The sequence below is a fragment of the Erinaceus europaeus genome, chromosome 7 (assembly GCF_950295315.1).
Source record: "Erinaceus europaeus chromosome 7, mEriEur2.1, whole genome shotgun sequence".
Classification (NCBI taxonomy): Eukaryota; Metazoa; Chordata; class Mammalia; order Eulipotyphla; family Erinaceidae; genus Erinaceus; species Erinaceus europaeus.
This window is the reverse complement of record NC_080168.1, coordinates 39,722,944-39,744,713: the sequence shown is the minus strand read 5'-3', so window position 1 is coordinate 39,744,713 and position 21,770 is coordinate 39,722,944. Positions and strand designations below refer to the sequence as shown.

Sequence of the window (21,770 nt, the reverse complement as noted above, 5' to 3'; positions counted from 1 at the left end):
GGTAACTCAGCCACTCCTCTGCCCCTCTCTGGGGCCCTGGGTGGGAAAGAACACAGGGCCCACAGGTTTGACAGGAAAAGGAAATCCACCACTGCACCATCTGGAGTCCCCACACCTCCTGGTGCTCTGGGAGCAGGCCTCTCTAATAGTGCCATCCTGTCGGGAAGGACAGGTCACTCAAGCCTTCCTGGTGCAGGCACCAGAGTCACCAGTGAATTTACTTATAAGTAGGCTACACATTCTGAGCCTGGGTGACTCTACCACAGGGGGGACTGTGGCACAGGGTCCATTACCCACTGCCCTATCCCTTTCTTGGGCCCTGGGTGGGACCACAGATCGGTCAGGTCTGACAGAAGGAAATCCACCACTGCTCCATTTGGAGTCACCACTTCTGGTGCCCTGGGAGCAGGTCCTAACAGTCCCATCCTATCCAGAGGGGATGCTCACTCAAGCCTTCCTGGTGCTGGCATTAGAGTCGCCAGTGTCTTGCATTCACTTATAAGTAAGCTGCAGGTTCTGAGCCTGGGGGACTCTACCACAGGGGGGGTCTGTGGCCCAGAGTCCATTTGCCACTGCTCTGTTACCCTATGGGGTCCTGGGTGGGAAGGAACACAGAACCCCCAGGTGTGATAGAAAAACACTCACTCAAGCCTTCCTGGTGCTGGCATTAGAGTCACCAGTGACTTGGGTTCACTTATAAGTAAGCTGCAGACACTGAGCCTGAATGACTCTACAATAGGGGGGAATGTGGCCCAGGGTAACTCAGACACTGCTCTGTCCCCTTCTGGGGCGCTGGGTGGGAAGGGCCACAGGGTCCACAGGAAAACCACCTCAAACCTTTCTGGTGCTGGCACCAGAGTCACCAGTGACTTGGCTTCACTGATAAGTGAGCGGCAGGCTCTGAGCCTTACCCATCCTAGCATTCTGTGGACTGTGGCCCAGGGTCACTCTGCCACTGCCTTGTCAAACTCTGGGGTCTCTATGAGGAAGGACCTCAGAGCTTCAAGCTCTGACTGCAGACCCAGGCAGACCACCACAGCCCCAACTGGGGTCACCACCTTTCCTGGTGCTTCATCTGCAGGCCTCCTGGGAACTGCTGCAGCCTCTCAAAAGACCACTCCCACTGTCAAGTCCAGAGCTTGGAATCGTGATGACTGTGAAATGCATACCCTCATCACTGGCCTGGCAGCTCTGCACATTTAGCTTACATGTCTTTTATTTTATTTTTATTTTAATTTGATAGAATTAAAATTAGAGAAGAGAGGGAGTTAGAGAAGTAGAAAGAGACATCTGCAGTAACTGCTTCACACCTTTTGAAGCTTTCTCACCTGCAGGTGGGGAGTAGGACCTCCAGAACTCAGATCCACACACACTGTCATGAGGCAATGTGTGTGGTTAACCCGGGGGCCTCCATTTTCCTTGGTTTATTATTTTTTTTTATCTTAGTTTATTGTTTTAATTTAATTTTATTTTTTACTTATTTTTATGTTTTTATTTCTTATTTTATTTTAGTTTTTATGTATTTTACTTAGTATTTACTATATCTATTTTTAATTTATTATTTTAAATTGTACTTATTTTTATTTTATTTTTTACTTGTTTTTATTTTAATTCAGTTTTTTATTTTGTCTATTATTTTATTGTATGAACTTTTTATTTTAGCACTTCAGGGTCATTGCTGGGGCTTGGTTCCTGCACAATGCTGCACATTGCTCCTGGAAGCAGTTTTATTTTCTGATTTCCATTTTTAATTACATGTATATAACAAAAGTATTATTATAGATACACTCAACACAACACTGCAGGCTCTTGGCATCCAGTTCCATGTCATGCTTTAATTTCTTGCCACCAGGCTTGGTGCCTGCACAGTGATTCCACCATCCTGGAGGTCCTATTTATATATTTTTCTTCTGGATAGAAACATTGAAGGCACGATGAAATAGACAGGGAGACAGACACCAGCAACTTCCCCTTGGTATGTGGACCAGGGTGCAACATCAGGTCTTGAACACAGTGATCTGTAGAGCAGGGCACATGCAGGGCAGTGTAGCCAGCAGCTGGGGCTATGGAGGGACGCAGGTATGGAGGGCCAATGCTAGATGTTCCCTATGATCGTGGCCAGTCTGCCTCCCCACCCCCAGGAGAGTCATCTGCAGCAGGCAGATAGTGGAGAGACCCAGAGATGCAGAGGTGGAGAGACCCAGAGATGCTCAGCACAGATCTGCACTGTAAGTGTCCAGAGGACGCTCCTCTGATCCCTCTATTCTGAGTTGGAGGAGGCCCAGGTACAGTGTGAATCTCAAACCAAACAAATAGAGGCTGCACACAGGACAGCCACCTGCTCCCTCTTAGTGATGTCTCTTGTCTGTTAAACAGTCCAGCATTACATAGAGTCATTTTAGCAATTACTGGTGGAAAGAACACACTAAGCCTGGCTTAGCAGTTTTGGTGTGTTAGCACTAATGAGCAAGTGTCAGAGCCCAGAAACACTCACAGACACACAGTGTTTTCATGGAGACCCTGGGCGACTCCTACAGGGCACTTGGCCCCTGAGTATCCTGGGCAGAGACCAGGAGGGCTGTTCTCCCTGCAGCCGGCAGCTCACATGGTGGATCCTGACTCATGAGCAGCTTTCACACAGATCCCTGAGTTTCATTTTTACTCGGGTCCTAATTCTCACAACTCACCAACCCTCCAGTCTCCCTACTAGTAGAAACTCACTCAGCTCTTCTTATGATCCCCAGGCCCTCCTCTGGTCCTGGAACCAGCAGAGAGAGGGCACACAGAGTCCCTATTTCAGAGAGACAGAGAGACAGACAGAGAGAGAGATTGATTATCTCAAGCACAGATATGAAGAGACTATAAGCAAAGCTGTACACCTAGCCACCCATCACACTTCTACCAAAGTCTAGATGGTTCAAGGCTTCCTGTTGAGGGAAGAAAGGGTCTCTATTCAACTAAGAGCATGAGAAGTGCCCCTGGATTTGCACTTCTACTCTCATACATTCAGTTAAATGAAGGAATTTATATCATTTCCTAACACTGATATGATTGCTGTAATGTGCAAGCTACTCTCTTTCTATTACAAAGGACAGCATATGGCACTGCAGCCCAGGAGGTGGAGTCTTGGCTAGAGTTGGACAAAAAAGTAAGTGCTCCCAAGTTCAATCCTTGACACCACATGTGCCAGAGGGATGATCTGGGTAGGTCTCTCTCCATCACGTTAGACAAATAATAAATCTTGAAGATGTCTGGGGACTATTAAAGAATTTAAATCTCATTTATGCTTTTCTAATATTTCCTAACATCACTAGTGACACACTACTACTGCCCCCAACTAGATGGGTTGATTCTGGCGCCCACAGTGAATATATTTCTGCACGTTGACTGGGTTGAGTCTCCTGTTCACTGGACCTGTGACCACACCAGAAGGCCAGGGGCCGGTGTAACAGGGGCTGAAGGGCACCTGTCAGTGAGACCAGTGACCTCTGAAGGAGCGTTTCTGAGGACAACAGGCCGTGGTGGACAGACCAGAGGAGCAGAGTGGAGCTGACAAAGAGACCTGGAGAGAGAGGTGGACACCTGGCTTTGGTAGAGTGAGTTCTTCACATTGAAAAGAGACCAGTGGAGCTTCCCTCACAGAGAAAGAGCTGGCAGTGTAAGAAGGCAACATAGTTTATGAGGGTTCAGCCCCTGCACCCCTCTGAGTACCTCAAGAGGCCCAGAACACCCCACCCTCTAAGGAGGAGCAGTGAGGGAGAAGGGGCAGACCAGGAGCACCTGAGGGTTGAGTGCAGTGGGGAGCCTCCAGGCCCCTTCTCTCTGCTTTCATCATGTGGGAGGGAGCCTGGAGCTACACAGAATAAGAGCGGCCAGAGGTTAAGCTGTGGTCTCACTGCTGAGTGTGACTGTCACCCAGGGGTGAAGTCAATATGCTCACAACTTCAGCCAATGATACCATTTTTTGAAGAAAAGCATGGAGGTTATGAGCCCTGATCTGGTGAACATGCCCATGACCTTCCTCAATCCCAGGTGAGAAGGGGATGATGCAGTGAGACACCAGCAGGAGGGAAAGAGGCCTCCCCACAGCTGTGAAGTCACTGACATCCTGGTCCCATTGAGCACAAACAAAAGCCAGCATGGGAGGAAATTGGACAATTCCAACAGGAAGGTGACTATGGCATTTCATGATCTTTCTGGTCTCCAAACAAAATCTATATATAAGCACAATGCACTTGAAATTAGCAAGAACAGGGGCCCCTAGTTCCACTCAAGTTAAGTCTCAGTGGGAAACAGGTGCGGGGCACCCTTAATGGAAACTCCTCTAACAGCCTGGACAGCCTGGGTGACTCCATAGGAGCTTAGCTGGTGAGCATCCTGGGAAGAGACAAGGAGGGCTGCAAGCTCTGCAGAATATTCCTCAGATACATAATTCAGTCAGGAACAGGCTTTACACAGACTCCCGAGTTTTCATATTTACTAGGGTCCAGCTACTCACTACCTCCTCCTCCTCCTGCACAACACAGCCACCAACCTTTCTGCCTATTAGCCAGCACACAAACCCATCCTCAGAGACAAGGACTCCACTGTAGCTTGGGTCTCATCCTGGGAAGAATACAGAGGGCCTGCCTCATGGGGGAGAGAGAGAGAGAGAGAGGGAGAACCAAATATCAGAAAGAGATGAAGAGACTAGAAGCAATGTTGTACACCTTCTGAACATCCAGCGCACCAGGTGTAGACAGTCAATCCTTCCTAGCTGGTGAAGGAAGGGTCTATATTCAACTGAGAGCATGAGAAACTCCTCTGGATTTGCACTTCTACTTTCATACATTGAGTTAAATATGTGGTTTTATGTCATTTCATAGCTCTGACATGATTGTGATATGCAGGTTACTCTTTTTCTCTTATATATGACAGCATATGGAAACTGGAGCCCAGGAAGTGGAAACTTGGTTGGACTTGAAGAAAAAAAGTAAGTGCTCCCAAGTTCAATCCTTGACATTGCATGTGCCAGAGCACTGGTCTGGGTAGAGTTTTCTTACTCACATGTAAGAGAAATAATAAATCTTTGAAATTGTGTGGGAGATACTTAAGAATTTAAATCTCATCCATATTTTCTACTACTACTTTCCTAATATCACTGGTAACACTCCATTACTGCCAAATTAAAAAGACTGATTCTGGTACAGCATTGAAATAACCCTGCATGTTTACTGGGATGTGCTTCCTGAGCACACAGGGCCTCTGGCCAGCAGGCTGCACACTACTAAATGGACTTTAGGGCACTTGACAGTGGGGCCAATGGCATCTGCAAGAGGGTCACTGAGGACAACAGCCAGTGGAGGACAGGCCACAGGAGCAGAGACCAGCTTGCAGAGAGATCTGGAGAGAGAAGTGGACCCCCGGCTCTGGTAGAGTGAGCTCTTCCTACTGACAAGGGACCAGATAACCTTCCCCAACAGGGAAAGAGCTAGAACTGCAAGAAAAAAACATGGGTGATGTGGGGTTCAGCCCCTGCTCCCCCCTGAGTGACTGAAGAGGCTCTGAACACCCTGCCCTCTCCTGGAAGAGCTGTGGGCAGGGAGGTGCAGACAGGGAGCAGCTGAGGAGCAAGTGCAGTGAGGATATCCCAGACCCCTTCAGTCTACCTTTATCATGTGGGAGAGAGCTTAGAGTTGCATCCAATAGGGACACCAGAGTATGAGCTGTGGGCCCAGTGCTGAGTGTGGTATGCCCCCTGGATCCAGCCAATAATGCCCACAATACTCAGCCCATGGTGCTGCTTCTAGAGAGAGAACCTCATGTGGTTATCAAGCTTGATACTATAAATACAACTATGAAATTCTTTAATCCCAGGTGAGAAATGTAAGCAGTAAGATAACAACAGCAGGGGTGAAAGAGGCCTGCCCAAGCTCTGGTGTCAACAGCTTTCAGATGTGCTTGACCACAGCCAGAGTATCAGAAGGAAATGAAGACTGGACAATGCCAATAGGAAGGTAACTATTGCACTTTATGATTTTTCTAATTTATAAACTATATGTACATATGTATTTCTGGAAAGAGCGAGAAAAGGGGTCCCTAGCTCCACTCAAGTTTGTTTTCAGTGAGAAGCTCTGCACCCCCAGGCACTGGGGCATCCTTACTGGAAGGTCCATGCAGAGTTGGACAGCCAGGGTGACCACCTCAGAGCACTTGGCCAGTGAGCATCCTGGGCAAAGATAAGAAAGGTTGCAAACTCTGCAGAGAATTCCTCTCACGTTGGATGTCTGACTCTGTCAGAAAGAGCCTTCACACAGACCCCAGAGTTTTCAACTCTACTCAGATTCACCTTGCCAATTTCTTTGTACCTCCTTCACTACCACAAAGTAGCTACCCACCTGTCTCCTTGCCAGCACAACACAGGCAACCAGTCCTTCGTCAGAGCCTAAAAATCCATGGGTTCTGCATGATAACATAGGAACACGGAGTGCCTACCTCACGGGGGGGGACAGAATTCCAGACACAGATATGAGAGACTATTCAAGCTGTAAGACAGAGATATGAGAGACGAGACTAGCCAAGCTCTACACCTTCTGTCCACCCTTACATTTCTACCAACGTGTAGATGGTCAAAGCTTCCTAGCCAGGGAAGGAAGGGTCTGTGGTTGACTGAGAGCATGAGAAACCCATATGCATTTGCACTTCTGCTTTCATACATTACATTCAAGGCATGTTTTTATGTCATTTCTTAGCTCTTACATGCTGGTTGTCACATGCAGATTATTCTTTTTCTCTTACAGCACATGGCAACTGCTGTCCAGGAAGTTAAGCCTTGGCTGGAGATGGAGAAAAACTTAAGTGCTCTCAAGTTGGATCTAGGATAGCACATGTTCCAGAAGGATGATCTGCATAGGCCTCTCTCCATCATAGGTGAGAGAAGTAATAAATGTTTGAAGATGTGTGGCAGCTATTAAAGAATTTGAATCTCATGCATGTTTTCCTAATATCCCCTTCCTAGTATCACTGGTGACATACTACTCTTCCCCCCAATTAAATGAATTGATTCTGGTGCAACAGTAGAACAATCCTGCATGTTGGCTGGGATGAGTCTTCTGTGCACCTAGGGCCGGTGAACACACCAGCAGGCCGGGGACAGGGGCTCTATGGAGCCCATGTCAGTGGGGCCAGTGACATCTGCAGGAGTATCACTGAGGACAGCAGACATGGAGGACGTGACAGAACCAAAGACCAGTTTGCCACAGAGACCAGGAGAGAGAAGTAGACTCTGACTCTGGTACAGTGAGCTCTTCACAATGAGGATGGACAACTGGAGCTTTCCTCACAGAGAAAAAGCTAGCACTGAAAGAAGGACACATGAGCTGTGTAGGGTGCAAACTCTGTAGAGGCTTTGCATACCCTGCCTTCTCTGGGAGGAGCTATGGGGAGGGGACACACATAGGGAGCAGCTGAGGACTGAGTGAGTGTAGCTAGGAGCCTCCAGGCCCCTTCAGTCTACCTCCACCATGGGGTAGGGATCCAAGGACTGCACCCAAGAAGGGAACCCAGAGCACAAGCTTTGGACCCACTGCTGACTGTGGGCCTCTACCCTGAGAGAAGCCAGTAATTCCCATAATATTCAGCCTATGAGAGTGGTTTTAGAGAGAAAAGCACATGGGGTTGCAAGCCCTGGTACTGTAAACAGGCCAGTGACTTTCTTTAATCCCAGGTGAGAAAGGTGAACACTAAGGTAGCAACTGCAGGCATGAGAGAGGCCTCCACACAGCTCTGGTGTTACCAACTTTCAGATCCAATTGAGCATAGGCAGCCCAGCAGAGTAGAGGCAGATTGGAAAATTCCAACAGGGAGGTAATTATTGCACTTCATGGTCTTTCTGATCTCCAGACTTCACTAAAATATCATACTGGATTAGCAAAAACAGCAGTTCCTAGCTCCACTCAGATTTTTGTTCCAGTGAGAAACATACTTAACAGAAGCACTGGCATACTTAATGGAAGCTCCCACACAGAGCTGCACAGTCTGGTGACTCCATCAGAGCACCTGGCCAGTGAGCATCCTGGGCAGAGACAAGGAGGGATGCAAGCTCTGCAGAGCAGTCCTCATGTGGTGCATCCCTGACTTGGTCAGGAGAGACCTTCACACAGACTCCTGAGTTGTTTGCTTTGCTCAGGTGCAGTTACCCTTTCACTCTCTATCTGTTCCTACTCCACAACATAGCTACCCACCTCTCTCCCTATCAGAACACACAGCAGTTGTTCCTCAGAGCTAAGGACTCATCTGCTCCTGGTGTAACATCTGATGAAGAGACAAGGAGTGCCTGCCTCATGGAAAGAGAGAGAGGACAGAAAGCCGGACACTGCTATGAAGAGACTAAAAGCAAAGTCGTTCACCTTCTGGACATAAGAACAACGTAGATGGTCAAACTGTAGATGGTAAAGGCTTTCTAGTCAGTTAAGGAAGTCTCTGTATTAATTTGAGAACATAAGAAACCCCTCTGCACTTGCACATCTATTCCCATATAGTAAATGCATGGTTTTATGTCATTTCCTAGCTCTAATATGATCCTTGTCATATGCAGGTTACTCTTCTTCTCTTACATAGGACAGAATATGTCAATTGCTGCCCAGGAGGTTAAGCCTTGGCTGAAGTTGGAGAAAAAGGTAAGTGCTCCCAAGTTCAATCCCTGACGGCACAGGTGCTACAGTGATGATCTGTGTATGTCTTTTTTCTTCACATGTTAGAGAAATATTTCTTTGAAGACGTATGACAGTTATTAAAGAATTCAAAGCTCACTTATGTTTTCTAATATTTCTTCCTAATATCACTAGTGACACACTTCTACTGTCCCAGTTAGATGTGTTGATTATGCTACAACATTGAAATTATCCTTCCTGTTGACTGCATGAGCTTCCCATTCACCAGGAACCTGTGTCCACATAAGCAAGCCTGGGGCAGGGGTAACATGGGCTTTAGGACACGTGTCAGCAGAACCAGTGAAATCTGCAGAAGAATAGCAGGCAGTGGAGCATAATCGAGAGGAGCATAGACCAACTTGCCACAGAGACATGGAGAGAGAAATGGACACCTGACTCTGGTAGTGCAAACTCTTCACACTAAGAGGGACCGGAAGAGCTTCCCACACAAAGAACTGTCACTGATTACATATTCTGTAGGGGTTCAGCCCCTGCACCCCTCTGAGTAACTGAAGAGGCCCCAAACACCCTTTCTGAGTGTGAAGCCACCCTGTTATTGATTCAATATGCCCACAATGTTCAGCCCCTGATACTGGTTTTGGAAGGAAAGCAAGGGGGTTACCAGTCATGATCTGGTGAACATTCCCATGAGCTTCCTTAATCCCAGGTGAATGAGATAGTACCACTGGGGATAAGAGAAGCCTCCCCACAGCTCTGGGTTCACCAGCATCCATTTGGCTCCCCTACAGCACAGACATTATCCAGAAGAAGTAAAGGAAGAATTGCCAATTTCAACACCAAGGTACCTATTGCATTCTGTGATCATTATTATCCCTGAACTTAATTTCAAAAGTGTAAACTCATTACAATCTACATTAGTGAAAAGAGGTGTTCCAAGCTCCACTCAAGTTTGCACAGTGGGAAACACTGCTCCCAGAGCCACTCGGTGATCCTAAGCTTAGCCCCAGTCAGAGGAGCACAGCCTGGGTGACCCCAGTCAGAGGAGCACAGCCTGGGTGACTTGTTGGTGAGACCGGAAGGGTTGGATGCTCTGCACCACAGTCCTCTCATGACAGACCCCTGACTGCTGGAGCAGATTCCCACAGACCCCTGTGTTTTCATGTCTGCTCAGGTCCAACAACCAACTCAGCCTGCACCTGTGTCTCCCCTCTACACTCAGGCTCATGCCTGTCTCATCACCTGCACACACACACTCAGACATTCCAGAGGATCCAGGAGCTCCTCTGGTCCTGGGGACTCAGCAGGGGAAGACTCACAGAATCCCTGCCTCATGGAGAGAGAGGACAAATCCTGACAGAGATTTGAAGGGAAATGTAGACATAGTTGTCCACATCCTGGTCAGTCATCAGGTTTCTACCACATGGAGATGGTCAGGGCTTCCTAGCTGAGGAGCAAAGAGACTTCTCACTTGAGTTTGCAAGAAATCCCTCTCATTTAGCCCTGCAGTCTGTACACTCAAATGAAAAAGCATGATCTTATGTCATTTCTAGCTCTGACATTTTACAATTTTCACACCAAAGCATATGGCAACTAAGGCCCAGAGGTCTTGGCTGGAGTTGGAGAAAATGGTAAGTGCTCCTGAGTTCACTCCTAGCATCACAAGTATCAGAGTGATGCTCTGGGTATGTCTCTCTTGTCTTCATGTCATAAAAATAATCAATCTTTGAAAAATGGGTGGCAGCTATTTTTAAGGCTTGTTCATGTTTTTCTAATATATCCTTCCTAATATCACTGGTGACACACTACTACTGCCCCAATTAAAGAGTTGATCTGGGTCCAACATAGAATCTTCCTTGTATGTTTCCTGGGATAAGCCTCCTGTGTACTCGGGACCTGTGACCACACCAGGAGGCCATGGGGCAGGGGTGACATGGGCACCAGGGCACGTGTCAGCAAGACCAGTGGCATCTGCAGGAGGGTCGCTGACTTCAGGAATTCAGTAGAGAACAGGCCAGAGGAGCAAAGGCCAGTTGGACTCAGAGATGTGGAGACAGAGTGGTCACCTGACTCTGGTAGAGTGACATCCTCACACAAGTGGAGCTTCCCCACAGAGAAGGAGCTGGCTGTGCAGGAAGGACACATGGGCTATGTAGGATTCAGCCCCTGCTCCTCTCTGACTAATGGAAGGGGCTCTGACCACTCTGCCCTCTTGTGGAGGATCTGGGATGTGGGAAGTGCATCTGGGGGAGCAGCTGAGAGTGACTGCAGTGAGGAGCCACCAGGCACCTTCACACTGCCTTCCACAGGGCCTCCTGCTCCCCCGAGCCTACACCCAGGAAGTCACCCCAACTCTGAACTGTGAGACCTCTGCAAAGTGTGGGGTGCTGGGGGATCCAGCCAGCCAGTTGAGCCCAGTGCACAGGTTTTAGGGGGGAAAGGCACAGGTTTGATCTAGTGAACATGACCTGGGTTAGTGCAGTGAGCTGCCCCCAGGTCCCTTCACTCTGCCTTGAATGCAGGGCTCCTGGAACCTGGGAGGCTGCACCCAGAGTTAGGGTGGGCCCTCTGCTGGGTGTGGAGTGCAATCCCTCATCCCCAGGACAGAGCCTGGTTCCATAAACATGCCAATGACCTTCTTTAACCAAGGAAGCAGGGAGGCAGAAGTAGCAGGAGGAAGAAAGCCCACCCCACATCTCTGGACTCATGGACACCAGGGTCCCCGTTAACACAGGGAGAAGCCAGCTTGGGCAAAGTGAAGACCATGGTTTTGTCCAGAAGGTATCTATTTTTCATTTCAGTTTTCATTCTGATCTCCATCTAATTATAACTTACAAACACACTGTGCTTTAAACCAGCAAGCCCTACACCAGGCAGCACTGCAGAGTGAGGAAGGCAGGTCCAGTCTAGGGTATGTGTGGCCTTGGGCAGGTCTGCTCACTCTGTGTTCCCATCACTACCTGTGGATGCGGCCAGAGATGAGGACCAGCTCACATAGGGGTGTCCCTCACAGAGCAGGTACCAGGGATGAGTCCACATGTGAGAACTTTGGAAAGGGATCTGTGAATCTCATCCCTTCCCCACACCCACCTCTTTGGGGACAGAGTTCAGAAATGCTGGGCTCACAGCATCTTGACCTAAACAACCAGATTTACTCTGTGGCCTATTTTAACATCAGTCTCTGCAGCTTCACTGGCCTCTGTCAGAGCTTCTCAGCCAATGACTTGATCTTGGGAAGCACCAGAGGGCACCCATAGTGACCCCTCACTCCACACAGCAGAGTCTTTTAAACCCACACACAATGAGATTGACATTAATTTGTTATCTCATGTTTTCTTAGAAACAACTCAGTGCAGTCACAAGGCACAGTGGAAGGTAGCTGAGAGGGTGCAGGAAGGTAACTATGTCCAGGTGTCATACTGTCTGAGGACACAGCCCTCTGACTCAGAGACAAGCACTGGTCCTGGTGCTTTCTCTACAGAGCCCTGGTGTCCAGAGGGGGGGGCTGATGGAGGGGCTCAGGTAGGGGCTGCTCAGACCCCTGTCCCACAGGGGCTCCCTCCCCTGCTGTCTGAAGCTGCTCTAGCTAGAGGCCTGTGAGCAAGGCATAGAGCATTTTCCTCTATGATCAGGAGAGGGCATACCTGGGTTGGGGCTCCAGCAGTAAAGGGACAGCAGGGAGTGCACTGACTGAGGAGCTTGTCACCCAGGATAGGTCTGCTTTACTCTTAAGTTTAAAGTTGTTTTTACCCCTTGCCTGGCCGCCCTAGGTTCCCTCCTCTCCCCCATTGCTGAGGAGTCTTTGCTGCCCTAAAGAGGCCTCCTTGCTGTTTCCCAGGTTGTAACTCAAGGCTCCACATCAAGATGGTGACACCGTCACAGGACAGTTCACAGCTCTCAGCGACCACCTGCCCCAGACCAGCTCCATGGAGGACTGTGGTTGGCAGAGGACTCTACGGACCCCACAGCAGAACAGAAGCAGCTGCACCCTTACATATGATGGACTCTCCTTGTACCCCCTAAGGAAGCATACTGAACTGTGAACTGTAGTGGGGCACCTGGTACCTTCAGCTAGTGGCGCCTCCTGCTGGAATGTAAACATGTGCCCTTTTAATTCACTCTTGCCTGGGCTCCTTGCTTTGTCCTCATGGCCCTATCAAGGGTTAGGCAGAATTTGTGCCAGGGTGGGGGTGAGGGGCCAGCATGGGAAGAACATACAGAAGGTAGAAGAACATCACTGTCTTACAACAATGTTCTAAGATACCCCACTGTTAACGAACACTACCATTATTACAACTGATGAAAAAGTGGCTCACAGTTACTGCTCTTTTCTGTAATAAAACTGCCTAGTTGTGACTGTAAGTCTAAATTCACAAGGCAAGAAGCCCTTGTCAGCCTGGTTCTATCTTGCTTTTTATTTTTATTTATTTATTTATTTAGTTATGGTCTCCAGGTTTATTGCTGGGGCTCAGTGCCTGCACTACCAATCCACTGCTCCCGGAAGCTATTCTTTCCCTTGTTGTTTATTATCGTTGTCATTGTTATTATTATTATTATTATTGTTAATGATGTCATCATTGTTAGTGTCCATTGTTAGTGTCTGTCGAGAGAAATTGAGGGAGCAGGGGAAGACAAAGAGAGGGAGAGAAAGATAGATACCTGCAGACCTGCTTCACCACTTGTGAAGTGACTCCCTTGCAGGTGGGGAGCCCGGGCTCAAACTGGGAACCTTACACAGGTCCTTGTGCTTTGTGCCATGTGCGCATAACCTGCTGCGGTACCGCTTAACATGCTGCACTATCACCCGGCCCCCTCTATTTTTTTTTTTTTTTTACTTGAGAATGTCACATTTAATACAAATCACAGTAGCACTGGAAATGGCTCTAGTGGTTGGGCCTCATTCAGTTTAGGCAACTAAAGGGAATAGGGTATCCTAGTCCTCTCCATGGAGCTAAGTGTTCATCTGTGAAATGCAGGCTCTGGAGTATATTCTGAAAGGGAAAGAACCAAACTCCCAGCCCAGGTTAGAAGCAAAAATTGCAAGAGTCGGGCAGTAGTGCAGCGGGTTAAGCACACGTGGCATGAAGCGCAAGGAATGGTGTGAAGATCGCAGTTCGAGCCCCCGGCTCCCCACCTGTAGTGAAGCAGTTCTGCAGGTGTCTATCTTTCTCTCTCCCTCTGTCTTCCTCTCCCCTCTCCATTTCTCTCTGTCCTATCCAACAACAACAACCTCAATAACAACAACAATAACTACAACAATAAAAAAACAAGGACAACCAAAAGGAAATAAATATTTTTTAAAAAGGAAGAAGAAAAAAAAGAAGCAAAAATTGCTGTGCTCAGGCATGAGCTACAAGGTCACTCCAAAATAAGGAAGGCTAGGATACTGTAGGTTTCAGGAAGACAAGTACCATCCTTTGGTCTAGTCTGCCCATAGCACCTATCACATACTCGATTAATATGTGGTGAATGAAAGTGAACCCTCAGGATTATTTCCTAATAATTGGGTTCAAGAATCTACCAGGGAAAAACAAAGCCAACAACAACAAAAAAACACTTAAGCTAGAATTTCCCACTAGAAAGTCTTAAAACTTAGAAGACAAATGTGGGAAGGCAGTCCAAAAAATAAGTGCAAGCTGGCAGAAGGGAGCAGGGTACATGCTTGCCTAGAATCCTGTTCCTCTTCCAAGAACAATGACTGGGTTGTACCATGATGCCAACCTGCCAAGTTCAAAACTGGATGCTTAAAGAGGATGTGGAGTTGTCCTGGGCTAAGTCCAGTCACCTGTCAGCTTGTTTCTCTGGAACCGTGCCTGGTGTTGTTAGAAAGTGCTTTACATGGGCTCAGGCATGACTTGGAGAACAGGAAGTGCCTCTCATCTCAGCTGAGCCCCTCAGGAGAACATCTTCCTTTGAGGCTAGGACACTAGCACCTCAGATGCACTTTGTTAGCCCCTCACATCCGCCACTGTTCCTTCTCTTTGATTAAGTGCTCTGCCCAGCTGCAAGTTAACTCTAGGTACAAGTAGTCTAAATACAGCTGTGTTGGTGTCTTCTTGGATATGACCTTTTTGATCTGGGTACCCTCACGCCACTCATTGAAAGAGGTGATGGAGACAATTTCAGGCCTCATTGTCAGGGCCGCCTGCAGGGCTGTTTCATAGTATTTTCCATTGACCCTGTTTCGAGTATTACGGTTGTTCCAAGGCCGGATGCTGGTGTCAATGTAGCCAGGCCCTACACTGGGAATGAATATGAGGTTGTTGGCATCGCAAAAGTTCTTCACAGCTTTCTAGTTCTGATGGGAAGAGCCAAAGATGGAAGAAGCCACTGGAGGCAAAGTAGGTATACATGCCATCAAATCCAGCAGCTAGGATGTCATGAGTGTGGCCCTCTTCCACCAACAATGCTACGAAGACCCCTTCTTATGGAGTGTTGTGGATTGAGTAGGGCCCATTTGGTGTCAGGAGGTGGGCCCAGGCCTCAGGGGATGTCAGGTATGAGTCGTAGATATAAAAGAGCGGATGCCTCTTGCACAAGCTGTTCTTATAGCAGTAAAATGCACCATGGGAGACATTCATGTCAATGATGTACTTGGTATCATCGTGCAGAGTAATGTTATCTCAGCGCTTGTAGGGTTGGATGTGGAAAGCCACCTGGATGTTGTATTGATGGGCAGTGTCCAGAATTGCAGGCACCAGATGACCTGAGGATTCCCTGTTATCATCAGCCATGGCAGGTGGGTACCAGGACAGGCCCAGAAAGCCAACCGCGGCTTCCCTGAGCTAGGCCACTGCACGTCGGGGTCCCAAGAGCTGTAGGGCCCCAACTCTGGGTAGAAGCTAGAACCTAGGTCATGGGAGACGGGCGGCTGTGCCACCCTCGGGGGAAGCTGGCTGAGATTTTGGGGTCCCAGTGCAGCACTACGACGTGGTCCCAGTGGACATAGTGGCCCTTGTGCCATGGGCTCCAATACCAGGAGTAGTAAAAGGCGTGCAGCTTGGAGTAGACTCACAGGCTCCACGTGGGGGCTCCTGGGCCCAACAAGCAGAGGGGCTGCGGAGGCTCAGCAGGGGTTGCCGGGGCCCAGGCGGTGAGAATGGGGGTCCCCTCTGGGCGGTGCTCAAAGGGCGCCATCTCCAGGCCGGGGTCCAGCACCGCAGTCTGTCTAGAGCCTTGACCCATGAGGGTGCCCACCACGAAGAGCAGCACCAGGAACAGAGCTACTGCCCGGCCATGAGGCCTCGGCTCCCCTACCTCCTTGCCCACTGCACCATGGCCCTCTAACTTGCTTTTTTTTTTTTATTATTCTTTTTTTTTGTTTTTTTGTTATTGTCATCATTGTTGGATAGGACAGAGAGAAATGGAGAGAGGAGGGGAAGACAGAGAGGGGGAGAGAAAGACAGACACCTGCAGACCTGCTTCACCGCTTGTGAAGTGACTCCCCTGCAGGTGGGGAGCCGGGGTTCGAACCGGGTTCCTTATGCCGGTCCTTGTGCTTTGCGCCACCTGCGCTTAACCCGCTGCGCTACAGCCCGACTCCCCTAACTTGCTTTTTAACATCACGAGGATGTTCAAGGATGGAGGACATGCGTAATACATGTACTGCTTGAGAGCTTCAGGGTGGGGCTTTGAGTGTTTGGTGCCCAGGTTCTCCTACTTGCTTTGTTTCAGTAGGTCCAGTAATATTTTTGCTTATTAATATTTACTTCCCCATCTAGACCTTTCTGTCTGACTTCTGGAGATACTTCCAAATCTTGAGTGAAAGATTATCAGTCATCTTTCCTGCCATGCCAAGAGGAGGGAAGTTTTTCCAAGTTGGAATGCTGTCATCTGAAGTGTGGCTTTGAAATTATTTACTCTCACATTCAAAGGTAATGGAAAGAAGTCTTAGATGTGTGAAAAATCAAGAGGAGGGGCATCGTCACATGTTGTGAACATGATGGGTTTTGAGGAAAATACTTCCTTCTTTCTACATGATTTTCCATGTGGTTAGTGCCCTGATCTTTAAATCTTAACACTTAACTGTAGTAAATATTAAATAACAATAAGATAAACTTGCACTAAAAAATTGCCTATATATACTTAAATACATATAACTTATAAAAAAATTTTTTTTCTCATGGTTCTATACCCATTAATCTGAATGACACTGCTTTCAAATTCAGTTGAATCTGAAACCTCATGCAGTTCATCTTAAAAATATCGCCTGCACTCATTTCAATCAATCTTGCTTTTCTTAAAATTTGAGTTTGCCATTCTTTAAACACATAGAAGCAGAGCTAAATATAAGTCTTGATATAGTTGCCAAGCTATGAGTCATGCAGAGGACAATTTAATTTCCCCCCTTTTTTAAAGAAATCATATTATTTAATTAGAACAGTTTGATATTTATCTTGAATATGTCCAGCATCACACCAAGCAAGTGATGGGATAATTTGATAGCCCACCTGCAGAAGGTTTCTGACCACATAAAACTCACAGCCAGAACTCATTTCCTATTCACTTTTAGAAGCAATTTAAACATTGATTTTAATGTTTAAAAGCAGCCTGAGTCCCAGTTTATAGGTTCCTCTAATGAGTTCACAATTTGATTTTTGGAGAAACAGATATAATCTGCAATCCAGGTATATGTGTATTTTAAAATCTGAATTATCTTCTGGTAAAATTTAAGATCTCATTATATGGTTGACAATCAGCATGTTACAGACATCAATAATTTTTATACTAAATATCTGGAATGGTATATTCATCGTATGTAATAATAACATGATTCATAGCATAAATGTAAAATAAATTTTACTTTTTTGTTCCCAAATCATTTATTTTAAAGTTAATTTTGGAAAATCACACTAAGATTTTAAGAAAAGACATGTATATCAAATTGGGCAGTGCCACACTCAGTTGAGTGCAAGTGTTACCATGAGCAAAGACATAGTTTAAGCTCCTGCTCCCCACCTGCAGGGGGGAAGCTTCAGGAGCAGTGAAGAAGGTCTGCAGGTGTATCTTTCTCCCTTTCTATTTTCCCCTCCCCATTCAAATTCTAGCTCTTCTATCAGGAAGGAATGAAGGAAGGGACAGAGGGAGGGAGGGAGGGAGGAAGAGAATTGTCACTGGGAACACTGGATTCATTATGCAGGCACTGGTGGCAATAAAAATAATTAAATGTAATTTTTAAATACCTTTTAAAAAGAATGTAATAGAATATAACAAGAAACAAAGTCCCAACCCCATTAAATTAATAGTTGCATTGAATGAATAAATAGTTCAAGATAGAAATCATACCACATTCTGTTTAATGAAAGAAATCCTATCTGTCTCATTCAGGTCATTGAGGGCATGCATTAGGCTTCCAGAAAGTTGCTTCTCTGCATATATGTATATTTACTCTTCATTGCAGTCTTGAGATTTTGCAGACATTCACTTTCACTGCTCCTCAGTACTTTACATTCAGGTAGAGACACAGAGATACCAGAAGAGACAGTGAGAGACACCACACACCAGAGCTTCCTCCAGTGACATAGGAACTCCTATTTGGTGTTGGGACTGGGACCTGAGCCACCTGTATAGCAAGGCAAGTGCCATACCTGGTCCCCTTGCTATCCTTGGACTTCCCATAAAGACAATGTTTGAAGGGTAAAAAACAACAGGGTTAAAAAAAAAACACAAAAAAACTGTGGTCCGGGAGGTGGTGCAGTAGATAAAGCATTGGACTCTTATGCTTGAGGTCCTGAGTTCAATCCCCGGCAGCATATGTACTGGAGTGATGTTTCGTTCTTTCTGTCTCTCCATTTGTCTTTCTTATGAATAAAGAAATAAAATCTTTCAAAACAAAAGCTTTCATGAAAAAAATCTCTGAAGTTCTGTGTTCATTTTAGAGTAAATAATAAAGTTTAAATGTTACTTTCTGTGCTATATAAAAGTACTTTGACTGGTATGTGAAATATATCTTATGAAAATATCAAGGTAAATTTCAATTATAAGATGACAATGTGTTTCCACACATGGCAGAAACTGCTGTTACTTCATGGCAGAGATAATTGCTTGCCCAAGCAATTATCAGATAGGACAAAAAGAAGTTGAGAGGGGAGGGGAAAACAGAGATGGCGAGAGGGAGATAGACACCTACAGATCTGCTTCACTGTTTGTCAAGTGACCCTTCTGCAGGTGGAGAGCTGAGGACTTGAACTGGGATCCTTCTGCTGGTCCTTGTGCTTCTAATATCTGCACTTAATCCAGTATTCCACTACCCGGCCTCCCTCCTTTCATTTTTTGTGAGCTTTGGATTCACCAGTCAGTTTACAGCATAAGCTAGAGCTAAAACTGAACCACATAATGGTGTTTATGTACCTGGCTTTGTTGTCTGGCGTTCTACAGAGTCTTAGTTTCCAAGCATCTGCTCAGGACTTAAAGTGAGGAGGCTCTGTACTCTTACATAATTATTTTGAATTTAGATATGGAAGTTCAAATCTGTTTCTCAGTGATTTCTGAATACAACATTTATATATACATTGGGTTTTATAATTGATGACAGAAATAAAGATGCATGCTACATACATGAAGAGACAGATTTCTGTTACTATGTGAGATATCAATTTGTGTAAGATCTTTTATCCAAACTAGCATTTACATTTTCCCTCACTGATAACTATTCCAATATGACTACCTTAAAACTGCTTAATACTGTAAGTAAATCCTATAAGCCATTTCAATTATCCCTCTCATCCTTTATTCTCCCACACTGGTGCAGCTCTTATAAGATAGCTGAATTAGTCTACGTATGTAGTATATTAAGCCTGGGTACCATTCACACTAATTCTCAAGTTCTCAGTAATATTTTTCACTGATCTACTTTCATTGTCTCAAGGAAAACATTGGGCACAAGTATTCAAGAAGGAAGATTTTCTAGCTGTATTATTGGGTATACATTACATATCATATTTAGTTTTGTTGTTTTGGTTTTTTGCATCCAGGGTACTTGCTGGGGCTTGGAGCCTGCACTACAAATCCATTGCTTCTGGAAGCCATTTTTTTTTTACATTTTCTGTTGGATAGAATAGAAAGAAATTGAGAGAGAAGAGGGTAATAGAGAGGGGGAGAGAAAGATAGAAACTTGAAAACCTGCTTTGCTATTTGTGAAGCAACCCGCCTGCAATCCAGCTTTGGTCTATGGGCTCTTAAAGAACTCTTCTCAAGGTGGAATCGGCATCATACTGTCCTAGGCTGCAGGGCACTGGTCATAGGGTGGTGAGAGGAAAATGGCTGAGATATTCTCAAGTGCACCTACCTTAAATGTTCCAGACCTTAAGCAAAACATAATAACCAGAGAGGCCCAGAGTCAGGAGTGTCAGGTTTTAAGGTAGTAGTTAAAACTCTGTAGACTATTTTCTGTAAAGTAGTTCTCTCTTACTGTGAAAGTTCTTATGATTTTCCATGTTGATTATTAACCCCTCCCTATCCACACACACTCTCCAGCTAGTCTTAGACCTAATAAACTCATCAAACAAGTAGAAAGACCTGACTACACCAAAGTCAGTAGAATGTAGTAATCTCTTCTGACAGCACAGGCATTAATGTCACCCCCTGATAATCTTTGGAAGACACAGTAAAGTGCAGGACTCCTGCCTAAGAGGGTGGCCACGGGGTGGGCTTCGGTTGGCTGAGGTGGGCCGGGGTCAAACCCAGACCCCACAGGAAGGCTGCACCACCCCGGGGAGCAGCCCTGCCCAGCCACCAGTTTACACACAGCCCCAAGAAGGCCAGAGCAGGTGGGGGCCTCCAGACAATCCAGATGCCAGGAAGTTTGGCTTTGCTGGGGGTGGGGGAAGGGGTGAAGAGGGGGATGGGGAAGGATGGAATGGGACACAGTCTTCTGATGGTGGGAATGGTGTTTATGTACACTCCTATTAATTTGTGCCAGTCCCTGTTCAGGCACCAGATGCCGGGCTAGCTTCACGTACGGGAGAGAGATTACCAAGGACTCATGACTGAGCTGGGAATGCAGTTCAATCTTTATTGATGAGTGGGGAATGCAGTGCAATCTAGCTAATCTCTATTCATTAGAAAATCCTGTCCTTTATATCTCCTGAGGCGTAAGTGTCAGGTCGGAAGAGGAAGTACATAGGATAGGGGGTGGGGAGAAGGAAAAAGCTCGTGCACTCTCGGAAGTATCAAGCTTGCATCTAACCAGTGGGGATTAAACCAATGCCCTGTAGGCTGGGCAGGTCTCAGGTAAAGCAGTGATTATGTAAATAGACCACAGCGTTAAGCAATGCAAGTGAACCTAAAGTGATGATCAAAACAGAAGGGGTCTTAGAAGCAGAATTAGAAGCAGACCAACAAATTTGTAGTCATATAAATCACTATTTAATGAATATGAGAGAGGAAAAATTGATTGAATGTCTCAAACATTTTAATGCACAGACCATAGGCTGACTCTGTGATATGTTGACTCTCTTAAGAGCTTAGACCAGGGAGAACAGAAACAACCGGTGGCACAGCTCTATACAAATAATGTCAAAAGACATAAATTATGGTGATGTTGTGCATGATATAGCAAATCCTAACAAAGAGATTTTTCAAAGTTAACCCAATTGCCAAATAATATAATTGTAGCTTTAACTATCTACTGCCTTCTTAAACCCTAAGACAGCAGGAACCTGCAGCTTCCTCTATAGACCCTATACTACCCCCACCCAATACGGGAACCTTTAGGTGGGGATTCACTTTCCGGCATGCTTCTCTCAATTTATATCAAATTATATTGCCTCTGCTGATCAATCCCAACCTAATCAACACAACAACTACCACCTCAGCATGCTTCACTTCAGACTGTGTCCAGAGATGTCAGGCGTGGAATGTCAACCCTTCAGCCTCATTACTCGGGTGAGACCTTTCCTTTCATAGGATTCTCTAATTCCATTCCAGGTGGTTCACTTCCTGACAAAGTCCCAAAACACAGATATAGAGCAGGTCCCATGAGACAGAGTATACGTTCATATGTATATATAAATTAGGACAACATATATACCTGAAAGCAAAAGTACACAAAAGTACACTGCAGTGAGTCAGTATAAGGTTCATAATGAAATAGAGTCTACTTAGACTTAGATGCCCTCCTCA

The 21,770-nt window shown here is 46.3% G+C and overlaps 1 long non-coding RNA gene and 1 pseudogene across 1 annotated transcript; one reads left to right on the top strand and one right to left on the bottom strand.

Annotated features, from left to right (window-relative positions):
• The first annotated feature begins 3,900 nt into the window (after window positions 1-3,900).
• Window positions 3,901-6,936, top strand: LOC132539271 (uncharacterized). Its single transcript, XR_009550535.1, has 3 exons — window positions 3,901-4,171; window positions 4,918-4,972; window positions 6,780-6,936. It is a non-coding gene; the product is annotated as an uncharacterized LOC132539271 (long non-coding RNA).
• A 7,668-nt stretch (window positions 6,937-14,604) lies between these two features.
• On the bottom strand, window positions 14,605-15,405 carry LOC103127603 (glycoprotein endo-alpha-1,2-mannosidase-like protein; annotated as a pseudogene).
• Window positions 15,406-21,770: the final 6,365 nt, after the last annotated feature.